The sequence below is a fragment of the Dasypus novemcinctus genome, unplaced genomic scaffold (genome assembly GCF_030445035.2).
Source record: "Dasypus novemcinctus isolate mDasNov1 unplaced genomic scaffold, mDasNov1.1.hap2 scaffold_151, whole genome shotgun sequence".
Classification (NCBI taxonomy): domain Eukaryota; kingdom Metazoa; phylum Chordata; class Mammalia; order Cingulata; family Dasypodidae; genus Dasypus; species Dasypus novemcinctus.
The window spans coordinates 503,221-528,698 of NW_026688155.1; the positions used below are offsets into that span (position 1 = coordinate 503,221).

Genomic DNA, 25,478 nt, shown 5'->3' on the forward strand with positions numbered 1-25,478 from the left:
CATGGACTTACTATTATTCTACTGCAGTACTATTGTGACTCTAGCAATCAAGAAATTGTATCAGTGATGTGGAGACAACAGTCACAGGATTTGCTGTGTGCAGGAGAGGGAAAAAAAGCTGTGATGTGGGGTCATTTTTGGGACTTGGAGGTGTCCTGAATGATATTGCAGAGACAGATGCAGGACATTATATATCCTGCCATAACCATCTGTGTTGGTAGCAGAGTTCCAAAATATATTCACCCAATGCATTGAATATGCCACAATGATGAAAGATGTTGTTGATGTTGGAGGATTTGGGGTGTCGGGTTTGGGGTTATAGAGGAGCCTCATACTATTTAATGTAACATTTTTTTGTGATCTACATATCCTTAAAAGTAAAGAATGAATTTCACTACTGATGGCTCCTGGAGACTCACAGATTCTATGGTCATGTCATATGGTTCTGGATTCAGGCCCTTCCAATGGGCCCTTTGGAATTTCTGTTCCTGTGTGTGACGGAGTTGGACTCAGATATGACCTTTCTACACATGCCTCTTCTGTCACTTTTACTGAATCTGAGGTTGGTGCTGGATTGCTCTATACTCAGGAGACATGAATCTCTACACTGGCCAAATGGTTCCTGGGTTCTGAGCCTCAGCAGAGTTTCAAATCCTAATCTCTGGTTTGTTGGACTTACCCAGGTCAGTTAACAGGGAAGTGAAGATTGTCAAACACCATACCCTGCAGTAAAGAATGCTTACAGTTGCAAGTAGGAGAATTGCATCCAAACACCATGTGGGATATAAGCCTACTCTCAATTTAGAGGTGATGGGGACATCAACATCCCAGGGTCCACAGAATGGAGGAATAAAATATGTATTAGAATGGACTCATTGGTATTCTACTATAGAACAATTGTGTCTAGCAATGTAAGATATTGTAGCATTGAGGTGGAGAAAGTGACCACTGTAGTTGCTGAGGGCATGTAGAGGGGAAAAATGATGTGATGTGGAGGAATTTTCATGACTTAGAGTTGTCCTAAATGCTATTGCAGGGACAGATGTTGGACTTTATATATCTTGCCATAAGCCATTGAAAGTATTGTGGGAGAGTGTAAAGTACAATGTAAATCATTATCCATGAAGTTTAACTGTGCTCAAAAATGTATTCACCAATCCAATGAATGTGCCACAATTATGAAAGAGGTTGTTGAGTGCGAAGAATAGGGGGTGGGGTACATGTGAACCTCTTGTATTTTTAATGTAACATTTTTTGTGATCTATGTATCTTCAAAAAATACAATAAAATTTTTAAATAAAAAAGCAAAAATAAAAAAATAAAAATAAACAACTACAGCTCTGAAAATGAGAACAAAAAGTCACCACTAGGTGGTGCTGTTGGATAAGAATCCTTCCATACTCAAATTCCTGGAGGAGCAGGGAATGGCCTTTTGATGTTGGAGTTGGGGCAGGGACCTTTCAGGTATGTGGTTTTGTAGGGCTCCTGTAGGGTGACTGCCTGGGCCTTACTTGTGGCTGTTGTGAGATCCTCTCTCCTGCTGATAGGTAACCTGGACAAAGCATTGCTGGTAGTAAGGGTCTTAGTTGAGCCAGGGTGCCAGGGAATTAAGAGTGCTTTCTGGGTAAAAAAATTCCAGGACTGTGTCAAAGGGACCTAGGGCTGGAGATGCATTCCAGATCTCTTCTTTGGCATTGCTCAAAGAAGTGCTCTGTCCATTGCATCATCTTCATCTTCCTAAGTAAAACCTAGCCTTATGAATTCTTTGCCTGATGGCATACGCCTTGGCTACCTGTCAACTCTGGAAAGGCCTCTCTCCCTACTTTTTTGTTTAAGTAGATTAGGGGCTCAAAGACTTTCATTTTAATAATCAATTACCTCCCTTTCTCTGTCTTTTTATTCTGTGATGACATAGGCCACTCAGACCCCATATTATTTGTTTTAACGTATCAGCCTTTTCTCCTCTTTCCACTCATTTTTTTCACCTGTTAATGACCTTTTTTATTTTTTTTCCAGTTTTTGGTGTCAAAACCCAAAGCTGCTTAAACATTTGGGGCAAGATTATTTGTGGGAATAATTTCTGTTCACTTGAGTAAATATGTACAAGTGGGGTAACAGGACCATTTGTTAAGCATGGGATTTACAAGACATGAAACTGCCATTATCTTCTAAACTGGTTGTATTTTGTTGTCCTGCATTGTCATGAGTAATAAATTTGAATGACTAAAAGAAACAAAACTAAACTAAACACATGTTGCTCAGTCATAGGACTAACTGGAATCATTTAATTCCTATTGGCTATAGTAAAAATCTACCCCATAGCGGGCAATTCAACATGTATATTGTTAAGATTTCAAAACTAAACACTTTAGATTCTTTCCAATCACCAGGTGAGTAGATACAACTCCAGGTACTGGTGCTCCTGAGGGCTACAGAGACACACAGGTTCTATAGTCATGGCAGATGACTCTGGAGTTCAGGGACTTGCCAGTGGGCCCTACTCTGGAATTGGTCTCCTGAGTGTGATGAAATTGGACTTAGATGTGACCTTTCTGCACATTCCTCTTCTGTCACTTTTACTAACCTGGTGCTGGGATTGCTGTATACCAAGGAGACTTTATTCTTTGGACTGGCCATGTGCCATCTGGGCCCTTAGCCTCAGCACATTTGCAACACTAAAATCTGGTTCATTGGACTTACTGAGTGCTGCTAACAGAGAGGTTAAGATATTCCACCACAACACCAGGGAGACGGGAATGTCTACAACTTCTGGTAGATGAATCACACCCATTAAACATTTGGGATCTAAGCCCCCTTTTGAGTTAGAGGTGGAGTGGACATCACAATCCCTGTGTCTTCAGGATGGAGGAATAAAATATATATTAGTGTGGACTTACTGTTATTCTACTATAGTATTATTGTGACTCTAGCAACCAAGAAATTGTATCATTGATGTGGAGACAGCAGTCACAGGATTTGCTGAGGGCAAGAGAGGGAAAAAGAGGTGTGATGTGGGACATTTTTGGGACTTGGGGTTGTCTTGAATGATATTACAGAGACAGATGCAGGACCTTATATATTCTGCCATAACCCATGAATGCACTGGGGGTGAGTGTAAACTACAATGTAGACTATAATCTGTGTGGTGTAGCATATCTCCAAAATATGTCCACCGAATGCACTGAATGTGCCACAATGTTGAAAGAGGTTGTTGATGTGGGATGAGTGGGCTCATGGAGTGTGGTGTATAAGGCATTCTTGTATTTTTTAGAGTATCACTTTTTGTGATCTATGTATCTTTAAAATAAGAGACAATTAACTTGTTCTCCCAAGGGCTATGGAGACACACAGGTTCTATGGTCATGGCTGATGGTTCTGGAGTTCAGTTTCTGTCAGTGGGTCCTACTTTGGAATTTGTGTCCCTGAGTGTAATGGAGTCAGACTCAGGTGTGACCTCTCTACACATGTGTCTTCTGTCACTTTTACTGAAACTGTGGTTGGTTCTGGGTTTGCTATATACTCAGGAGACATGAATCTCTAGACTGAATCTCTAGACCAACTGGGCCCTGAGCCTCAGCAGAGGTGCAAGTCCTACTCTCTAGTTCACTGGACTTACCCAGGTCAGCTAACAGGGAGGGGAAGATGGTCAGCACCACACTAGGGACCCAAGAGTGTGTACAACTGCAAGCAGGAGAATCACATCAAAACACCATGTGGGATCTAAGCCCCCTTTCAATATAGAGTTGGATTGGACATCGTTGTCCCAGGGTCCACAGCATGGAAGAATATAATATGGATAGAATGGACATATTGGTATTCTACTATAGAAGTATTGTGTTTAGTAATGGAAGAAATTGTAGCATTGACATGGAGAAAGTGGCTATGGTAGTTGCTGAAGGCAAGTAGAGGGAAGAAGTGATGTGACATGGGGAATTTTCAGGACTTGGAGTTTCCTAAATGATCTTGCAGGGACAGATGTTGGACATACCATATCCTGCCATAACCCACTGAATGTACTGTGGGGGAATGCAAACTACAATGTAAACTATTATCCATGTGGTACAGCAGTGCTCCAAAAAGTGTCACCAACTGCAATGAATGTGCCACAATGATGAAAGAGGTTGTTGATGTGGCAGGAGAGGGCATGGAGTGTGGGGTATATGGGAGCCTCTTCCATTTTTTAATTTAACATTTTTTGTGATTTATGTATCTTCAAAAAGTACAAAACTAAAGCACATGTTGCTCTTTCAGAGCACTAATTGTAAACCAGTTTGTTCATATTGATTGTAGTGAATAGCCATGCCATAGCAGGCAATTAGCATGCATATTGTCAGGATTTCAGAACTAAAACATATAGGGCAGTGGACTTGGCCCAGTGGTTAGGGCGTCTGTCTACCACATGGGAGGTCCACGGTTCAAACCCCGGGCCTCCTTGACCTGCATGGAGCTGGCCCATGCACAGTGCTGGTGTGCACAAGGAATGTCTTGCCATGCAGGGGTGTCCCCACATAGGAGAGCCCCACATGCAAGGAGTGCACCCCATAAGGAGAGCCACCCAGTGCAAAAGAGAGTGCAGCTTGCCCAGGAATGGTGCCACACACATGGAGAGCTGACACAACAAGATGACACAACAAAAAGAAACACAGATTCCTGTGCTGCTGGACAAAGAAGATGCAGCAAACAGACACAGAGAACAGACAACCAGAGTGGGGGGGAGGGGAGAGATAAAAAATAAACTAAAACATATAAGCTTTTGGCTGAGCACCAGCTGAAAAAATGGTGGTCCCATTGCTTGTAAGAGAAAGCCCATTGCAGTCAATTAATCATGTGTGCATCCTTTTTACCAGCTATAGGACTGGCTTAAGGTGGTTTCCTTTGTTCCTGCTTAACTTTGGACTGGGAGACTGAGGCAGTAGTCTGCTGGGTTACATTAATTAATATTTTCTTCCTCCCTGCTTTTCAGTATCTTTATGTGAAAACTAAACTGATCCCTGTCTCTTACACAGTGTCACTCAATGGGAATCCCAGGGTTTACTGGTGGATGAGCCTCCAGAAATGTTTTAAAGTTCCACTCCATTGACCTGGACAAGATATAGCTTAGGAGAGAGGCCCATGGAGGTCTTTCCTGGCACCAAACCCTGAGAGATTTGAAGCCAGGAAAGTGTTGGATTACTCTATGTTCTTGGCTATGAATTTAATAACTTGCAGTTTAGTTTATGTAGTAAAAAGAATTTATTGGAAAATTGGGGAAAGGAACAGAACTTGCTGGGAAATGGAAGAGAAGGATGGAAATATACACTGTGATTTATTACAGGCTCCTCTAGGCAGACAGAGAGGGCTTTGGCTTTTGTGGTCACCCTTTAATCTATTAATTATTCTTTCCCTTGTTAATGGTAAGGGGAGGGTTCCAGCTGTTATTGGTTACCCCTCCAATGGGGTATCCAGTTTTCCTTAGGGAAATGGCATAAGCACTTAGCAGGCAGGAGGCTTTTGCTGGTGTGTCTCCTAATCAGTAGCTGTGACCGCTAGAATCTAGTTATGTTAGTGACCTTTCTGAGAAAAAAAAACGTGCAAAGAGCTGCAATTGTCTTAGGGGATTGTGAGTTCAGGAGGGGTGAGCATTAGCGCTCAGTAGCCATGGGGGCTACTGGCTACAAGGGCCTATAGGGAGTGACAACAAAATGCTACCATGCTGCTCTTCTACCCGAGTGGAGCTGCCATGACTTCCTTGCAATACCTGTCCTACCTCCTCAGGGCAGCGCTTCTGACTGAGCTCCACAGGGGAGAGGGAGGGAGGGAGAGGGAGGGCGTACATACATGTATGCACAGGTGTGGCAGCTGCAGGGGGAAAAGGGAGTTTGAAGGGAGGCAGGCAACGGCGCGCTGAGGCCGTGATGACTGCTGGAAGGCGGGGCCACAGGTCCTGCCGGGGAGCCGCCGCCATGTTGCTCTTCCGCCCAGTCTGAGGAACGGGCTGAGGAGGAGGGTTGGAGCGGCCACGCGTTGGCTACGAATCCTGCCACTGTCCAGGCTGGGAATGGTTCCCTCCACACCCACACACACCTGGAGGGATAAATCCAGAGCAGGTGGTCCTATACCTCCTTCCACCACCTTGGACGTGGTGCCCCTTCTTCAACCTCTTCTCACTACTTTCCTTTCAGCTCTAGTATGGCTGGGACTCAGGGCAAGGGCAGTTGGCGGGAGATAGGCAGAGCATGTATGGGCGGGGTCACAGCCCGCTGGAGGGCCTGGGGCTAGAGGCGGAGGTGCAGACCAATGAGGAGCTTGGGCATCCTGCAGGTTATGACTGGCTGGGAGCTTGTAACCACAGTGTCTATTGGTGTATTGAAGGCTGGGTGCCTGCTGAGCCAATGTGAGGGGGGCGCGGAGTGAGCTTTAGAGCCCAGTGGCTGCAGGGGCTGCTGGGTCTTGGGACTGCCGCAAATGATGAGAAGGGAAGTGACAGATATGCTGCCTTTCTGCCGTGACTGGAAAAAGGCTGAGGAGGGACAGAACTGCTGCCGCTTCTGCTGCAGTACCTTCCGTGATGGACATCAGCCCAAGGTGGGTCACCAGGTCTCTCACTTCACAGAGGGCACCCTCCCTGTCTCCTCTTGTCCTTAGCACCAGGCTGCTCCCTGGCTTCCCCTCCTCGGGGCTGGCTTCAGCATCAGGTCCCTCAGGCAAGGCCTGTCTGGGGGAGAGAGGAAGAGGTTTATGTGCTTGGGGGCAGTTTTCAGTAACGATGGGAATTCTAGGCAGGCGGGCTGTGGGGCTGCAGCTTCTGTCAGGCAGCCACCGCCATGTTGTCCTTCCTTCCTGGCTGAGGGAATGGGCTGATGAGGACCAACACAGCTGCTCTTGTTACACTGGCAATTCCCGCCTCCCCATGCATACTCCAACATCCCAGAGTCAGCTCCTCTGCTCTTTCTGACACCCATTTCCATACCTACAAATATACTCAGAATCCAGATGTGTCTAACTGGCTCCAAGCCTCAGCTTGTATTAGGTTATCATATCACTTGTGCAGATAGTGCATAGTGCAGAGTATTCAATTTTCCTCATTTTCCCCCCATTTTTTATTATGGAAGTTTTGAGCTTACAAAACAATCATGCATAACGTGCAGAATTCCCATATATCACCCCTCAACCAAAATCTTACATTGTTGTGGAATATTTGTTACAGATTATGAAAAAATATAGTATTACCACCATGGTCCATTGCATATATTTGGTGTATTTTTTCCATATGCCCCCCTATTAGTAATACCAAGTATGAGTATTGTACATCTGTGATACTTCATGAGAGAACACTCTCCTATTTGCACTGTTAGCCACAGTCCATCTTCCACCACATGGCTCACTGTGTTATAGAGTCCCATGCTTTTTACATTCTATTCAAAGTGTATACTCAGTGGCTCTCACTTTCTTCACAGAGTTGTGCAGTCCTTGTCAACTAAACCTTTGAATGTTTTCGTTAGTCCTTTGTCAATTTTTTAAAAATTTAAATTTGTTTTATTCTGTTAACATATGTACTGCATAAAATTCAAATGAAGAAACACCAGTTTTTATTTACAAAACTCAAAGCATAATAATAATGAGTGCAATGTTTTGTGATAAAGTTTTCATAAGGAGAAGAATGAATAACACCATTTTGCTTCACTGAGCTTATGGGTGAGTGTTCCCTATCTTCAAAATTGATTGCTAATCTATATCTGTGAATACTGATTGTGTGCATGAGAGCAATAAAAGTTCATGTGGCACTATCATTCTTTAACACATGTGAGCTTCAAATATTTCCATCAAATACCAGCTGATGAATAATACATTTTTAAAAAGCTGTGGGTATTAAAGGGCTTATATTTCCACTAGCTACATGAATTTTTCTACATAAGCCTTTTCCTGCTCCACACACATTTTTACCACCATAACCCAGGTAAGCAGATTCCACTTCAGGTTATACCAAGTTAGCTTTTTATCCATAACTTTGAAAATATTCTTACCTGTATTTAAGTAAATCTATGCAGAGTATGCATAGAGGGTGATTTTCTATCACTTCCAACTCAGCAATGAGACCCTGAATCCTTGCTTTAAAACCACAGCTGAACAGTCTGGGCTCCACAGGAGCCAAGGGAAATAAGTTACAATCCTTTGCCTTGTCTTTTTTCTCTTCTGTTTTAACCATTTGTAAGTGTATAACTCCTTGTTGTGCTGTTATCACCTCCCTCCATTACCAAAGCTTTTTCATCACACAAAATAGAAACTCCTTGCTTCCCATCATCCACCCCCAAGGCCCTGGTAACTTGTAATCTAATTTTTCCTCAGTGAACTTCATTATTCTACACATCTCATATAAGAGCAATTCTCTAATATTTTTGAATCTTGATTATTTCACTTAACATAATGGTTTTTTAATGCAAATGAAGAATTATTCTGTAACATTTTTCTCTATCCATATCATTTTAAAAATCAGTTATACAGGTGTATAATAATACAGTATATTTGTATTTATATTTTATATAGGCAATGTCTTATATAGGCAATGTCACTCATATTTGTGTTTGACATGAAGTTTTACTATCATATGCAGTCCCATATTACAGTTTCTAGCTTTCCTTTTAGTGATATCCATGACCTTAGACATTCACTTTCCACCACTGTCCTAACCATACAATAGCACTACTAGTTTCAAACACCATGATATCCTTTCCCCATCTCTATTCATTACCAAAGATTTACAAAAATTTTTTTACCAATTATGCACAGGTTAAACCTCAGCTTTCCATTCTCTAACCTCAGTCTTTTTTATGGTGACTTATATTATAATTATTAACTACACGACTTTACAAAATATATTTAATTCTTAATACTATTAGCATAATGTTTCATGATTCACTCATGTTTCAGTTCTCATTGTAACTACTTTTTTAAAGCTGCATATTTTTCTATTATATCTATATGCCATTTTGTTTATTCATCAGGTTATGGGCATTTGAGTTGCCTCCACCTTTGGCTTGTGCTAACAGTGATGCTAAAAACATTCCTGGACAAGATTAGCTTCTCACTGTATAAGCACATTTATGGAAATGATTATGGAATACATGACACAGTTGCGGTAGAGAGTACAAAAAACAAAATGGATGTCTATATATGCCCATTTTATTGCATATTAAGAATATGAGTTTGTCAGTCAAATATTTGGTCTCTACAACAGACCAATGTTCTAAATGGTGTTATCTGCAACATTAAATGGAAAAAAATCACATAAAACACAAGATGTTTTAAGATAAATGAACATTTTGTATTTTAATGAGTAATTAATGCTGTTGTCCTAAAATAAACTGTCATGATATTTCCAGCAATTTTGTATGGTAGATAACTTTCTGTTGTATGATTTTGTCATTGTGATAACAAAATCTCTAATACATCTGCACACAGAAGTTTTAGCAAATCTTTCAAATATTTCACACAGCATTAAAAATTATGGGACTATTAATGTCCTTGTTGGAGGGAGTTTAGGGTTTGTTTAGCCTTGTAGGAGAAATCTTGGGTCACTTCCTGTAACAGTTTTCAACCTTAATAATATGCTTGTGATAACATTTCTGAAATATTTTCAGACATAAGCTTTATTAAACTAATAAATAAGCCATATATCACTAACAAAAAAGTTAGAGGATATTTACAAAAATAGTACAAAACCCATACAGAGAATCCTACATAGCCCTATCCAACTTTGCCACATTTTCCACATCATTATGTATCATCTATCTATCTATCTATCTATCTATCTATCTATCTATCTATCTATCTATCTATCTAATCTATCTACCTACCTACCTACCTACCTATCTTCTATTTACCCATTATATCCATCCATCCATTTTATGGTCACTTAACTGAAGGGTATATATACCATGCTCCTTGAGCACTCAATACTTCAATGTACATTTCCTAGGAAGAAGGATATTCACTTATGCAACCACCTTAAATAATAGCTAAGTTCATAAATTTAGCACTGATATAAAGTTCACAGTTTATATTCTATTTTTCTTATGTACCAATAATGTTCCTTTGATTTTTTTTCCTCCCTTGCTAGACCCCATCTAACATCCAAGATCATGTATTATATTTAATTGTCATTGTCTCTTTATTTGTACTTTTTATTCTTTTAACTGTGAGAATATATCATAAACTTTCCATCCCAACCACTCCCAAGCATGCAATTCAATGGGATTAATCACATTCACAATATTTCAATATCCTTACTCAATTCCATTAGTAATCCTCCCCAAACAGAATCCCTACACTCTTGGTGCCCTGTTTTCTCTTAGGAGGTTTTATGGTGAGAGATTAACTCAGAAGTGATGATGCCTGAATAGTGGAAATGGGAGAGGGAGGGAAATGTAAATAAATCTATAAATGTAATGTAAATCAAGGTGGAGTCTCCAGGTCCAGATGCCTGGGCAGGAAGTGAGGAATTAGGCAGAGTCATGGGTGACTTCAGTTTCTTGTCCTCCCTAAGATGGAGAGCAGAGAAAGAGGAGGCTGTGTTGGAGACAGAATAGAGGCAGAGAAGAAGATGAGTCCTGTTTTGCTATATATTTTTTCTTTAGATTAAAATGAAAGGAAAGATCTTACTGGAAAGCAGAAAATGGAAAGTACATACTAGCTAAAATTCTATTAATCTTTATATGACTTTTTAAATTGATATAAATTCAAACATTTAGTTTGTGATTAAATGTGGGGCTTAATGTAGATGGAAATATTATTTTGTTCTTGATTCTGGTTCTCCTCTTGTATCTCCAACTACACAAAGTTTCAGTCTTCTTCTTGAGCTCATCTCTTCCCTTTCCTGCTACCACCACACATATTATTTTTTTGTTTTCATTAAGTATTTTTAGAACAGTTTTAAAATTACAGAAAGTTGCAAGGATAATCCATAGAATTCCCCTACTTTAATAGATATTTAACATCTTACATTTAAACAGTACTATAGTGAACAAATATTGCCATGCTATTATGAACCAAATTCCATACTTTATTTGCATTCCCTTCATTTTAATAAACTTTTCCTATCTCAGAATTCCATCCAAGGTACATTACTTTTTTGTTTGTTTTATTAGAGAGCTTGTGAGCTTATAAAACAGTATGTGTAATGTACAGAATTCCCATATATCACCTCTCAACTGGCACCTTATATTTGTTACAGATTATGAAAGGACACGATCAGACTATGACAACTAACTATAGTTCATAGTGTACACTTGGTATATTTTTCCATGCAGTCTCTATTAATGGTATGTATTAGTATTGTGCATTTGTTCTGGTACATGAGAGAACACTCTCTTATTTGTACTGTTAACCACATGGTTCACTGTGTTATACAGTTCCATGTACAACACATTCTATCCAAAGTGTACACTCAGTGACTCTCACTTTCATCACATAATTGTACAGTCATTCCCTCAATAAAGCTAACATTTTCTTTAGTCCCAAAGAAAAAAATACCATATATATTTTTTTGCCCTTATTTTTTTTTTTTTAGTTTTTATTTTTTTTTATTGACTTTGTAATAATATTACATTAAATATATATGTGAGGTCCCATTCAACCCCACCCCCCCACCCCCCTCTCCCCCCCTCTCCCCCCCCAACAACACTCGTTCCCATCATCATGACACATCCATTGGATTTGGTAAGTACATCTTTGGGCATCTCTGCACCTCATAGACAATGGTCCACATCATGGCCCATACTCTCCTCCATTCCATCCAGTGGGCCCTGTGAGGATTTACAATGTCCGGTGATTACCTCTGAAGCACCATCCAGGGCAGCTCCATGTCCCAAAGACGCCTCCACCTCTCATCTCTTCCTGCCTTTCCCCATACCCATCGTCCACCATGTCCACTTTTCCCAATCCAATGCCACCTCTTCTATGTGGACATTGGATTGGTTGTGTCCATTGCACCTCTATGTCAAGAGGAGGCTCAGATTCCACATGGCTGCTGGATGCAATCCTCCCATTTTCAGTTGTAATCACTCTAGGCTCCATGGTGTGGTGATTGTCCTTCTTCAACTCCATCTTAGCTGAGTGTGGTAAGTCCAATAAATCAGATTGTAGGTGCTGGAGTCTGTTGAGGCTCAGGACCTGGCTATCACATTGTCAGTCCAGAGATTCAAATCCCCTAAATATATCTTAAACCCCAACATTAACTGCACCTCCAGCACATTAGCATGAAAGTCTTATGAAGGGAGATCCCATCTGAGACCAGATTCATCACACATAAACACCATTTCCAAAGAGGGGCCATCTGCCCTGGTAGTTAACCCCATCGGCCATGACCATAACTCTCATGGGTCTCTTTAGCCTTCAAAGGAACCAATATCTGGGGGTTGTATCTGCTTTATCTGTCTCTCTGACTCTGCTCAGTTGTGCATGAGGGCAATCCTTCTGCCAGCCTCCAGACTCTTTTTTAGAAACTCGTAGCCATATAAACTCATTTCTCCTTTCCATTTCCCCCTTACTTTAGGTCAAACAGCATTTTAAAGTCATGGTATTTTATGTAGACATGGATATTCTGCTGATCCGAAAAATACCATATTTTGATCCTTAGCATTGATATAGTACCTTCTTTGACATTGATCCAAGAGTATCATAAAATTGCTTTTAACTATAGTCCGTAAGTTACTGTGACTGAAAGGGGTGTCTAGTCATGGAAATGTTGATTGAAAGAAAGCTAGAGAGTAATCTAGGGCCTGAATAACATAGTGAACCCAGAGGTTAATGAGAATAGTGGTTAATAATACAAATATAAGAATGCTCTTCTATGAACTACCACAAATAATGTCACTATTACATGATGCTAAGAATAGAGTGATGCATGTGAAAAATATAATTAATGTAATTTCTTACAGTTTTTAAGTTGGGATGTTTGGCTTTTTGTTGAGATTTAGTAATACCTTAAATATTCTGTATATCATACTCTTAACAAAAATACATTCCAAATATTTTCTTCCATTCTGTACATTTTATTTTCATTTTATTGATAATGTCCTTTGACTCTCAGAAGTTGTGTTTCATGGGTCCCCAGCAGATGCACAGATGCTCTTGCATGAGGTGGCACCCTGCAGGCACACCAGAGGCCTGTGCACCCCCAGCAGCCTTCCACTCAGGTTCAGAGCCTCAATGCACATGTGGCTTTGGGCTGCAGGTGGGGGAGAGGTAGTGCCAAGGATCCATGCATGTCCCAGCAGCACACAGGCACAGGGGCTACCAGGGTGCCACCCACCACTCACCCTGCTCCTGATGCAGTCCTGCAAGGCCATGGTGGGGGCCCCATGCATGGCATGGGTGGTGAAGATGAGGCAGAGTCACTGGCCATCTGGGCCCACTGGGCAGAGAGGGCATGGCCATCTTGGAGGAGAGGGAGGTCCCAGCAGGGGGAAGCAGTGGTGGCAGCAGTGTGGTACAGCAAGATGTGTACCTTTGAGGGCTGTGGCAAAACCAGAGCCAGGTGGCCCAGCAGCACAAGCTGTGGATGTCAAGAAGCACCATGACAAGATGCACAAGGACAGGTACAAGGGGAAGAGTGACTAGGCCCTGGGCAGTGGCAGTGTGGTGGCGTCAGGCTGGAGATGTGGCTGGGGCAGGGAAGGAATCTCAGGCTGGGTGACAGCACACCTGCCATTTGAGAGCACGGGGGCAGGACTGGGAGGACAGGTAGGCAGTGAGGGCTGTGTGATCACACAACAGCAGCAGAGACACTTCCCCTTGGTGGAGCTAAGGTTTGGAGGTCATCACTCCCTACTTTCAGCGTTCTGTCCTCAGTATCCCATTCTCAATACCTATTACCTACATCCTATTACCCTACTCTCAATACCCCCCCCCCTTTTTTTTTTGAGTACTCCTAGAGGGAAAACATTGAATGGCTGTGGATTGTTTGGGATTGTTTGAGTTAAACTGTGATGAAGGGAAGGCAGTGTCTGGAGCTGGGCTTCAGCCTGTGGATCCCTGCCCTTCCCTTGCTGCGTTTTGCTCTTGCACAGATGGTCAGTCTGCTCTTCAACTTCATCTGTGACATAGACACACCTGCTAAATGACATTGCAGTGAAAGAAGTGAGATATACCATTCTGAATGCTTATCAGTGTTCAGTAGGTAGTAAAATTCATTAAGCCTTTAAAAAAAGAAGGTATATTTGATCAAGTCCAGTTTAGCTATTTTTTTCATTTTCTGTTTGTGTGCATTGTTGTAAAATACAAAACCAGTGCTTACTTCAAGGTGCTAAAGTTAGTTATCTCTTTTATTTTAGGAGTTGTATGGTATTAACTCTTATATTTAGATCTTTGATCTATTTTGAATTAATTTTTCCATATAATGATAAGGGGGTATTCACATTCATTCTTTTCATATGGATTTCTTGTAGTCCCAGTACCATATTTTGAAGAGATTATTTATTGTTTCCCCATTGAACAAACTTGGGCATTTGTCAAAAATTAACTGCCCATAGATGTGTGGATTTTAGGCTGGACTTTAAATTCTAGTCCATTGGTATATTTGTTCATATGCCAGTTCCACACAGTGTTTATTCCTGTAGCTTCATAGCAAGCTTTGTAATCAGCAAGTCTGATTCCTTTAGATTTTTCCTTATTTCAAGTTTGTTTTGCTTACGCAATACCTCTTAGAGTGCCTGTGAATTTGACAATCATCTTCAGCATTTTTGCAAATGCTACTGGAATTTTGATAGGGATTGCATTAAACTTGTAGATTCTTTTGACAATATTGATATATTAATAGTGTTGTCTTTCAATTCATGAACACTGGATGTATACCCAGTTTGTTTAGGTCTTTAATAATTTCCTTCAGCAATGCTTTGTATTTCAGTATCTCAAGATATTTCATTAGTCCCTTGAGATTTCTTCTTCAACTCTTTGGATGTTTAGTAATATACTGTTTGATCTCTACATGTTTGTAAATTTTCCAGTTTTCCCCTGCTACTGATTTTTGAGAAGATCCTTTGTATGATTCCAATATTTTAAATATTATTTTCATTTTATACATGGTCTAATATATGGCATACCCTGGAAAAATTTCCATATGTATTGTACACATGTACTCTGATGTTATTGGTTGTATATATGGCAGATTACTTATCACCATTATATCTTTGTTGTTTGGGCCTTTTATTAATGTAAAAATTTTTATACCTGAAGACTCTATTTCTGAAAATAATATAGCCTCTGGGGCTTCTTGTGATTATCATTCTCATGGAAATAATTTTTCTCCTTATTTTTCATTTACATCTTTTTGAGATTGTACCTAAAGTGAGTCTTTGTAGACCACATTTAGCAGGATCAGGTTTTTCATCCAGTCTATCAATCTCTTTCTTTTAATAGGGGAGTTTAATCCTTTGACAGTTAAGACAATAGAAGAAGGAAGAAAATATATTTTCAATTTTGCTATTTGATTTCTGCGTGTCATGTATGTTTATTGTTCCTCAGTGACGGCTGTAATGCTGTTTTTTTTCCTTTTTGTGGCTTTCTGCTCTGTACTATTTGGATTTCCTTCCCTTTTCTTCTTTATATTTTTATGTTATTATTGGTTACCTTTGTATTTAACTGCTTAAAATAAAAAACCTAGTTAGACTAGTACCAACCTCATCTCAGTAATAAACAGTCTATCCCCACAATACTCCACCTCTTTTTTTGTGTTCTTACTGTCTTAGGTTACACCTTTGTATGTTGCATGCCTGTTAACATAGACTTTAAACAATTTTTATATCTCTAAGTTATGTATTTTGGGGCACTATTTTTAAATGCATAAATGTTTATTTCATCCTGTTTTACTGTGCCTTTCATTAATAGGTAGCCTCCTGTTTTGTCTTGTAACTGATTTTGGTTTTTAATTGTTTTTTGGAGAAGTTGATGGTTTAGAGCATACTCATCCAAAAAAATAAAGGATTCCCATGTGCCTCTGCGGTTATCACCTTGCATTAGTATGAAATATTTGTTACAATTGATGATATCATATTTGTATAATTGTATTATTAACTGTAGTCCATGGTTTAAGTTAGTATTAACAATGTAGTGTAGATCTATGTATGTGTGTATTCTGTTTTGTAAGACATTTGAATTAGTCAATTTTGTCCAATATTGTTATATCCACTTGTGTTCTCATTTGGCTAATAACTGTGTAGAAATATTTTTGCATCCTTTCACTACATTCTTTGCTTGAGTAAATTCAATTACTGTACTTTTGCAGCTCCAAATTTCTCTTCTTTTATAATTTCTATCTCTAGTTTATTCTGTGAGTTTTCTGTTTTCCTGCTTTCCTTTATTTCTTTCCATATGGATTCATTTAGGTTATGTATATTTTTAAGATAAGTCATTTAACATCTTAAACAAATTGCTCTATTTTATGAGCTTCCTCAGCAATGTTTTCTTGCAAACATTTTTTTTTCTGTGAGTGGGTTATAGTTTCCCTTTTTGTTGGTCTTGTAACTTTTTGTTGATTCCTGGACATAAAAAGATAACAGGAATAAAAAGCCCTGTTTCAAGACACCTCTGCCAGTTTCACCTGAGGGGTGTGGAACAATGGCTGCCCTTAGTTCTGATTCCTCAGTGGTCTCAAAAGCAGTGAATAGCAATCAGACAATGTGCTAGCTTACTTAGAAAGAATTGTTTCTTAATGTGCATCCTGACACCAGTGAATTCAACCTCAAACCTGGGTCACAGTCTCATCTCTGTAAGAAATCTTACTAGGATTGTCTTAGTAAAGGTATCATGCATTTTTTAGTAGATATTTTTAAAGTTATTTCTCTCCCCTTCCTCCCCAACCCCCCCACATTGTCTGCTTTCTGTGTCCACTCACTGTGTGTTCTTCTGTGACTGCTTCTAGCCTTATCAGCAGCACCGGGAATCTGTGCAATTTTGTTGCATTATCTTGTTGTGTCAGCCCTCTGTGTGTGTGGTGACATTCCTGGGCAGGCTGTACTTTCTTTCACACTGGGCGGCTCTCCTTGCAGGGTGCACTCCTTGTGCATGGGGCTCCCCTACACAGGGGACACCCCTGCGTGGCACAGCACTCCTTGCATGCATCCGCACTGTGCATGGGCCAGCTCCACACGGGCCAAGGAGGCCTGGAGTTTGAACCGCAGACCTCCCATGTGGTAGGCAGATGCCCTATCCATTGGGCCAAGCCCACTTCCTGGTATCATGCATTATTATTGCTCTTCATTTGTGGTCAATGTTATTAAACACTGTTGAGTTTCTGTGTCTGTGACATTTTTACCCTTTATTAACAATGATGTCAGAGTTTCCTCCCCACACATACAGCCTTTTCATGGTCTCCCAAAGCCATGCTCAATGTCATTTCATGTCAGGAGCTTCCAGCCATCCATGCAAGACCTTGCTCACACTTGTACCTGGCAGTTTATGCCTCCCCCAAAACTAAGTTAAGTCTCCATTTGGAGACCAGGAATTGCTGGTGATGGCCTGCAGGGCCATGGGGGGAGGCTTGTTGTCCCACCCAGTTTACCCTTTGATGCCTTTTTGGGTGAACATCAACCAAATTCTCCAAATTCACTGCAGGGGACAGATCAGAACCAGCTTGCTTCAGGGCTCTGAGCAGTAGATTCACTTTACCTGACACAGGAGCCTCCTTTCTACCCTTTGCTGAGGCTTCAGACAGTGGTCCAAGGTGCACATCCACACCACCCAGCCAGCATCTGCCAGGACCAGCCATCTGTTTGGAGGCCTCCTGAGGCAGCCCCGAGATGGTCTAAGTTTCTGGAAGATGGTCCGACAGCCAAAACCAAGTCAGCTTGCTAGGGAGTTCCCAGGGTCTTTGCCCTGAGCAGCAGCTGTCAGTGGTGGGACAGGGATTCCAAGGGTAACATGAAAAATTTCTCCCAGGCCCTCTTCAATGGCTGGAATGTTGTCCTGCTGGACCCTTCAGGCTGATATGGCCTGGGGAAAAACAGCTGTCTCTCTCTGCCCTGGCCAAGAAAAGTCTCATAGTTCATGTGCCCTTACAGCAGTTCAGGCCGATTTTCCAGTTCCAACTGTCAGATTGCTTATTGTCTTGGAAGTCAATAGGACATTCTAAATGATGCTTTTCCATAGATGTCTGGGTGGCAGTAGCTGAGCATTTATATTGTCAAGGTTGTGGACTACTCAGGAGATTCCAGTGTGCACCTTCAGCGTTAGATTGAGGGTTAAGTTTTGAGAGACATTGAAGTTTAAGTTTATAGTTAGAGATGTAAGGACAAAGTTGTGGTTAGGGTGATGGTTAGAAATAGTTTTCCTCAAAATCTCCTCTGGAGGTACCTGTTCAGATATGAACCTGTGTCTTGAAATTGTTCCTGTGACACTGGTACAGGTCTGTGGGCTTTGGGCAAGGTCTATACAACCTATCATTTCACTTGGAAATCCACAGTGGAGCAGCCAGGAATTTTCAGTCACACTTCTAATGCCATTTCCTTCCAGAGAGGTGGGATTTCTTGTGACAGGATAATCCAAAATCCTTTTCAGTGCTCTTTTGTTATCTGAGGGCATGTGATTGCTCATAACATTTCTAATATTCACATTTTATGGTGGAAACTGCTGGACTCTGACTTCTGGGCTCAGAGATGGCACCGCAGGTCTGGCCTGGATATTGGTTGATGCTCCTTGGTTGTATGACAGTTCTGAAAAATGTTCAATCCTCTTATGGTGTCATTCTCACGCCAGCACTCATGGAATCCAGTTTTGCTTGAGGGTAATCTGTGGCATAACTAGGTGGATTAACATCCTGAAAGTCCCACTCGAGTCACCTAGACAAAGCACAGGTAATGGAAGAGGCTGGTGGAGGTCTTTTCTGCAGCCTTCCTCTGTAAGATTGTCAAAAAACCCTTAGGGAGCTAGCAACAGCCCTTGCTGGGCAGGGAGGCCTTTGCTGGGAGTGTCTCCTGATCATTAGCTGTTCCTGACAGAAATTAGTGGCTTTAGTGCCCTTCTGAAAAAACATTCAAAGTCTCCCTTCAGCTCCTGGGGTCTCAATGAACTTGTCCTAAAGAGGAACACACCTAAACTTTGTGTGTAAGGGGTTTTCAGGTTGGAGATATTGTCCCAAGTTACCTTCCTCAGGCCACTGGGCTGCAGTGGTCTCTTCTGCACCAGGTGTGGAGGCCATACACCCTGGCTGTCCAGGATGGGAACTGTCCCCTATACACCTGCACACACCTGGATGGGTAAATTCAGGGCAGGTGGTCATGTACCACCTTGGCAAGGTCCTCCTGGGATACATCCACTGCCTCAGAGGCAGCATCTCCTCTTTGTCTTCTTGTCAGCCCTGCTTTTCCATCCTATAGGTCTGCCCATCAGTCTTCCAGGTTCCTGTGGCCACTTTCTCCAGATAAATGCTATTGTTTCTTCCATTACTAGTCACAATTGTTCTTAGTAGAATACCAGTAAGTTCACTCTAATCCATATTTTATTCATCCATCCTGTGTACCCTGGGTTGGTGATGTCCACTCAACCTCTATGTTGAGAGAGGGTTTAGATCCCACATGGTTGATGGGTGTGAATCTCCTGCTTATAGTTGTAGGCACTCTTGGTTCCCTGGTATGGTGGTTGACAATCTTCATTTCCCTGTTAGCTGACCTGTGTAAGTCCAACAAAATGAAGAGTAGGAATTGCAACTCTGCTGAGGCTCAGGGCCCAGCTGGCATATGGCAAGTCCAGAGATTCAAGTCTCCTGGGTATACACCAACCCCAGTGCCAACTACAGGTTCAGTAAAAGTGACAGAAGTGGCATGTGTAGAAAGGTCTCACCTAAGTCCAACTCCACACTCAGGAACACAAATTCCAAAGTAGGGCCCACTGGCAAGGCACTGAACTCCAGAGCCAACTGCCTAAACCATAGAACCTGTGTGTCTCCATAACCCTCAGGAGAACCAGTACCTGGGGTTTTATCTGCTTTGGCTATCTCTGGGATCCTGCTAAGTCATGCATAAACACAACCCCTCTGATGACCTTCTGACTTTTTTGAAGGCTCTTTACCATCTAAACTCATTTGTCTTTACCATTTCCCCCTTTTATTCAAGGTCTTTTTCTAGTTGCATCACCAGTTAGTGACTGGTAATAATCCTTCAGGGCAAGGGATGCTCATCACTGCGAGTCATGTCCCATGGGGGGGGGGGTAAGGTAATATGTTTACATGCTGAATTTGGCTTAGACAGTGGTCAAATTTCAGCAACATGGAGGTTCTCAGGAGGTAACTCTTAGGCACCCTGCAGCTCTGGGCCTGGTTCAAATTTCAGGCGCACAGATTCATAAGCATAGTCTTCAGTATCAAAGGCTCATCATTGGAGCATTCTTCTTCACTGATCTTTGCCCTTGCACATGGAGGTTGTTGCTGTTTCATTGGGGAATGTGACACATTTCCCTGGCTAGGAACTCAGCACTCCCTCAGTTGTCATTTGTAACAGTAACTACTATGAATATACCCAAAATATATCCAAACATTTTATGTACCCTATATACATGCCCTGGAGAACTTCCTCCCAACCTTGTGTCCCCCATCAATAACACCCCACACCAGAGTTCCTCCTCTGCCATAGCTGGACCCCTCTGTGGTCCAAAACATCTTCAAAAATGAACCCTAATATATTGCCAAATTCAATTAATATGAAAATGAAGTAGTAGTGATAGGTTTAAAGATTAGTAGTAGATTGCATACTATTGTAGAAATACTAAAATAGAGTAAAAATAAATTGGGGTATTAAAAAGTGCAAACTATCATAAAACTTTGTTTTGACATTTTGCCTTTCATCACTCTAATAGGTGTTGCCATGTATGTACAGTGGCAAGGCCGTTTCTTTCACTTCTTCCTCAGTGTCTACATCCTTTCTTTTTTTCCCTAATTTTTAATTTTGTCTTCAAAAATGTTTTATTTTTTATTTTTTATTTTTTTTAAATTAATTTTTTTTATTGACTTTGTAATAATGTTCAAAAATGTTTTAGATCATGTTAAAGTCCCATAAAATATAGGGGACTCCCATATATCCAACATCAAACCCTTTTCACCCATAAAGTCCCATAAAATATGGGGGACTCCCATATATCCAACATCAAACCCTTTTCACCCTTCCCCAGCAATGATCTTTTTTACATGTTCATGTTATAGTTGCTGCAGCTGATGTAAAGGTATTGAAACATAGCTATCAAACACGGTTTCATTTTGGATTACATTATGGTTTATATTTTAGACAGTACAATTTTTCTAATCTTTTATTTTTTATTTTCATTTTTTCAAGATTTTTATTTCTCCACCCCTCTCCCCCAGTTGTCTGCTCTGTGTCCATTTGCTGTGTGTTCTTCTGTGTCTGCTTGTATTCTTGTCACCAGCACTGGGAATCTGTGTTTCTTTATGTTGCATCATCTTGCTGCATCAGCTCTCCATGTGTGCTGTGCCACTCATGGGCAAGCTGCACTTTGTTTCATGAGGGACAGCTCTTCTTACGGGGTGCACTCATTGTGCATGGGTCTTCCCTACATGGGGGGACACCCCTGTGTGGCATGGCACTCCTTGTGTGCATCAGTGCTGCATGTGGCCCATCTCACCACATGGGTCAGGAGGTGCAGGATTTGAACCCTGGACATCCCATGTGGTAGACAGATGCTCTATCAGGTGAGCCAAATCCACTTCCCAAATTTTCTAAAATTTTAGTTACCTTATGTTTTACATTATGGTTTACATTTTAGCCTATAGACTTTTATACATTTTTGGTGTAATTTAACATGTCTTATATCCATCATTGCATGAGCTTATGGAACACTTCCATTGACCCCCAGTTACCCTGCTTCCATCCACTCTAGTCCTCTCTCTCCCTCCCCTCAGGACGCACAGTGACAACCAATACTCACTGTTTGAAGGACCAGATTCATGGATACTTACCACGATGCTGAGGGTTTGATATACTAGACTGTCCTCCCCCCTTGGGAGCCACCAATTCTCTTGAGAGACACAATTCCATCTATTTCAGAAGATCAGGCCTCCCCAGGATGTGGGCACACCTTCCCACTTATTGTATGAGTTTCCACCCAATGATATAACACACTATAACACTATGAGAAGATGAGCATTCACACACTCCCTAGAAGCCTGCCCCTGTACCAGATGCCCCACCTTAAGGAACTTAACCAGATAATCCTTCTTTATTAAATTTTCTAAAGAGTTTTCTCAACATTATAGTTTAAACCACATACCCAACAATCTCCCATGTTCAATTGTTCCCCCAGCTCTCCCCCTGATTCCTTAGGCCATCTGACCCATCCTCCCACCTGAGACCCCCTCAGACCTGCAAAGACCCACCCAATATTTTCCCTATGCCCCCATCTTATCCCTTCCTTGTACAACTGCTTAACCTCCACTTTATCATAGATTTCACTCATGTAAACATCAGTGCACAACCTTCCTCTCCCTGCAATTTCCTGTAAGCCTATCATCCAGTTTCTAGCTCTCTGAGACAGCTTGGTTTGATTATTTCATATCAGAAAGGTCATGTAGTATTTGTACTTCAATGCATGGCTTGCTTCACTATACATAAGGACCTCAAGATTCATCCATGTTTTCCCATTTGTTTGTACTGTATTTCTTCTTATAGCTGAGTAGTATTCCATTGTATGTCTAGACAACAGTTTGTTTATCCATTCATCTGTCGATGGGTTTTGGGTTGATTCCAAATTTTAGCAATAATGAAAAATGGCACTATGAACATTGGTGTGCATAGGTTTGTGTCCTTGTTTTCAGTTCTTTTGCATATATACCCAGTAGAGTGATTGCTGGGTCATATGGCAAATCTACAGGTAGTTTTTTGAGAAACTGCCAAACTGTTCTCCAGAATGGCCGGATTCTACTGCATTCCCAATAGCACTGGATGAGTGTTCCCATTCCTCCTCATCCCCTCAAACACGTGTAGTCTTCTATTTTTTGATAGCTGCCAGTCTGATGGGAGTAACATGGTATCTCCTAGAAATTTTGATTTACATTTCCCTAATAGCTAGTGATTTTGAGCATCTTTTCATGTGCTTTTTGACCATTTGAATTTCTTCTTTGAGAAAGTGTCAGTTCAAATTTCTTGACCATTTTTTAAGTGGGTTGTGTGCCTTTTATTTTATTTTGAACCCATAATTTCCAAGGGCTACATTTTCCACATCCTCAAAACCATTTTTTTCCCTAAAACCAGCATTAAAGCATGTGTGTAGTAGCACCTCATTTTTATTTTTGGTATCTTATGTGCATTTCTCTAATGGCTAATGATGTTGAGCATCTGTTTACATGCTTTTTGGGCATTTGTATATATTCTTGGCAGATATGTCTATTCAAGCCATTTTCCCATTTTTTAATGGGGCTGTTTGTCCTTTTGTTGAGTTATAGTAATTCTCTTTATGTTTTGTATATTACGCTATTAGCAGAAACAGAGTTTCCAAATATTTTCTGTCCCTTTTTAGGTTTACTTTTTTAGTTTTTGGGAAAGTAGTATAGTAGTAAAGTAGTTAAGTAGAGCTCAGGGTTCAAATTTTGGGATTAGGTCCTCTTTCTGACTTCTGGAGACTCATACAATAAGTGGGCTTATATTTAAGTTTAGAGCCACCTTCTTGCTCTGTGATCCCCATGAGCTTGCCTAAGAGGGTCAAGAGTGCAAGGGGAGCAGAAAATGAACATGTGGTTGGGCTGTTGGGGAAGAGCAGGGTTGCAGACTTCTTCATGTCCTGTTGCTGGGCAGAGCTTGGATGCCTTGCTCAGGAGGGTGTGCTCCCACCAGTGCTTTTCATCAGAGAGCTCTTCCCATCCTGGGAACACTGGATCCTTTTTTTTTTTTTTTTTAATACAAAAGGATTTATTAAAAAACCAGTAAGACACTACTACATCATGACACTGTCACACTGGGCTTTTAACACAAGACTTGCTCTACAATACTGGGGAAGGGGCATAAAATAAATTGATTCTGAAGCATAGCAATTAAGAAATAAATCAATGAAAGCAAATTTCTTTTATTGAGTACTCAGAGTTAAACTTCAGAGGGACCCAAGGTCATACTTCCATTCAGGGACTTGATAGAAAAAATTTAGTTTGAACTGCTATTAGCAAGGTGGCAGGAGCCACCCTCAAATGAATCTTCAAATTGGAAAATACTGCTTCATCACCTGTTGGGGATAAGTTGCAAATGGAATAATTTAGTGTGGTTTGTAGCTATTTTGATGACCGCCTTACCTGGATACTTTCCCATAACCACTCTGCTGATCACCACCTCTTCCATGAGCTCTTCCTGCAAATCCTCCTCTAGATCCCTACTGTTGCTGTTGCTGATACTGTTCCTTTGACATGGCTACTTTTATTTCACATTTACTGAGACCAACATTATGGTATTTCTTTTCCATTATCTTCTCCACTGGTTCCTCTTCTTTAAAGGTAATAAAGCAGAATCCATGCCTCTTATTGGTCTTGTCCACGGGGAGCTCTATGATTTCCACCTTATGAAAAACCACCAACGTACTCCTTATTTTCTCTTGAGGTGTATCTGGAGAAAGGCCACCAACAAAAATTTTTTTAACAGGCTCTTTTGTTTTCATGGCTTTGGCCCTTTTAGGATCAATCACCTTCCCATTCAATTTATGTTCTTTCTGACTCTTTAAATAGTACAAAGCCAAAACCCCTTCATCACCCTGTGATAGGATCTAACTTCACAGTACAGTCTACAACTTCCCCAAATTTGGGGAAGTAGTCCTTCAGATCTTTCTTTGTAGTGTCCCAGCTAAGGCCTCCTGTAAACATTTTCACTTTATCCTCCTTGTTCTTACTGGCATCGATCTTTCGATCTTTGCCCCCTCCGACTCGGCGCGCTGCCCCCTTCGGTGCCTCTGGCCACAGTTCCGCTCCCCCCCCCCCAGCTTCGCTTCCTGCCAACGCTGCTGCCTCCTGCTCCACCACCACCATGGCTCCCTCCTGCTCACCTGCCGAGGCGCGTACCACTGCCAGTTACCACCGCCACCGCCCCCGCCCCGTCCCCGCCGAACTGCTCCTCCGACATCGTGCTACAGCCTGCACCGCCGCCACCGAGACTACACCCACCACTGCCCTGAACTGAAACTAGCAGCAAAGTAATCCCCGCTGCTGCCGCGTGCACCCGCTCTACCTCGCGAGACACACAAGACAGAGAGGGAGTACGCGTGGCTGCAAAAGCTCCTGCGCCTCTCCCTGGCCTGTCCCCTCACCTCCCACTCTCGTGTGGCATGCACTCCTGCTTTTTTTGGCTGCACTTAAAAAGAAAAAGAAGCAGTGGCGGCCCCTCTTGCTGCCTCCTCACTTTAATGGCGCCGCTGTGGACCACCTAAAATGGCCAACTGAACCACTAGACCCTTTTGATGGAAGGTCTGGCCTTTTGGGAAGTTCTCTATGACTCATATCAATTCAACTGGCAATCTGCAGATGAGGTTCC

The 25,478-nt window shown here is 41.5% G+C and overlaps 1 long non-coding RNA gene across 1 annotated transcript in view; it reads left to right on the top strand.

Moving 5' to 3' along the window:
* Positions 1–6,369: 6,369 nt before the first annotated feature.
* The window catches only part of LOC131277566 (uncharacterized), a 71,415-nt gene continuing 52,306 nt past the window's right edge, over positions 6,370–25,478 (top strand). The window contains exon 1 of the long non-coding RNA XR_009184714.1: positions 6,370–6,564. This is a non-coding gene — a long non-coding RNA (uncharacterized lncRNA). The remainder of the gene's footprint in view (positions 6,565–25,478) is intronic.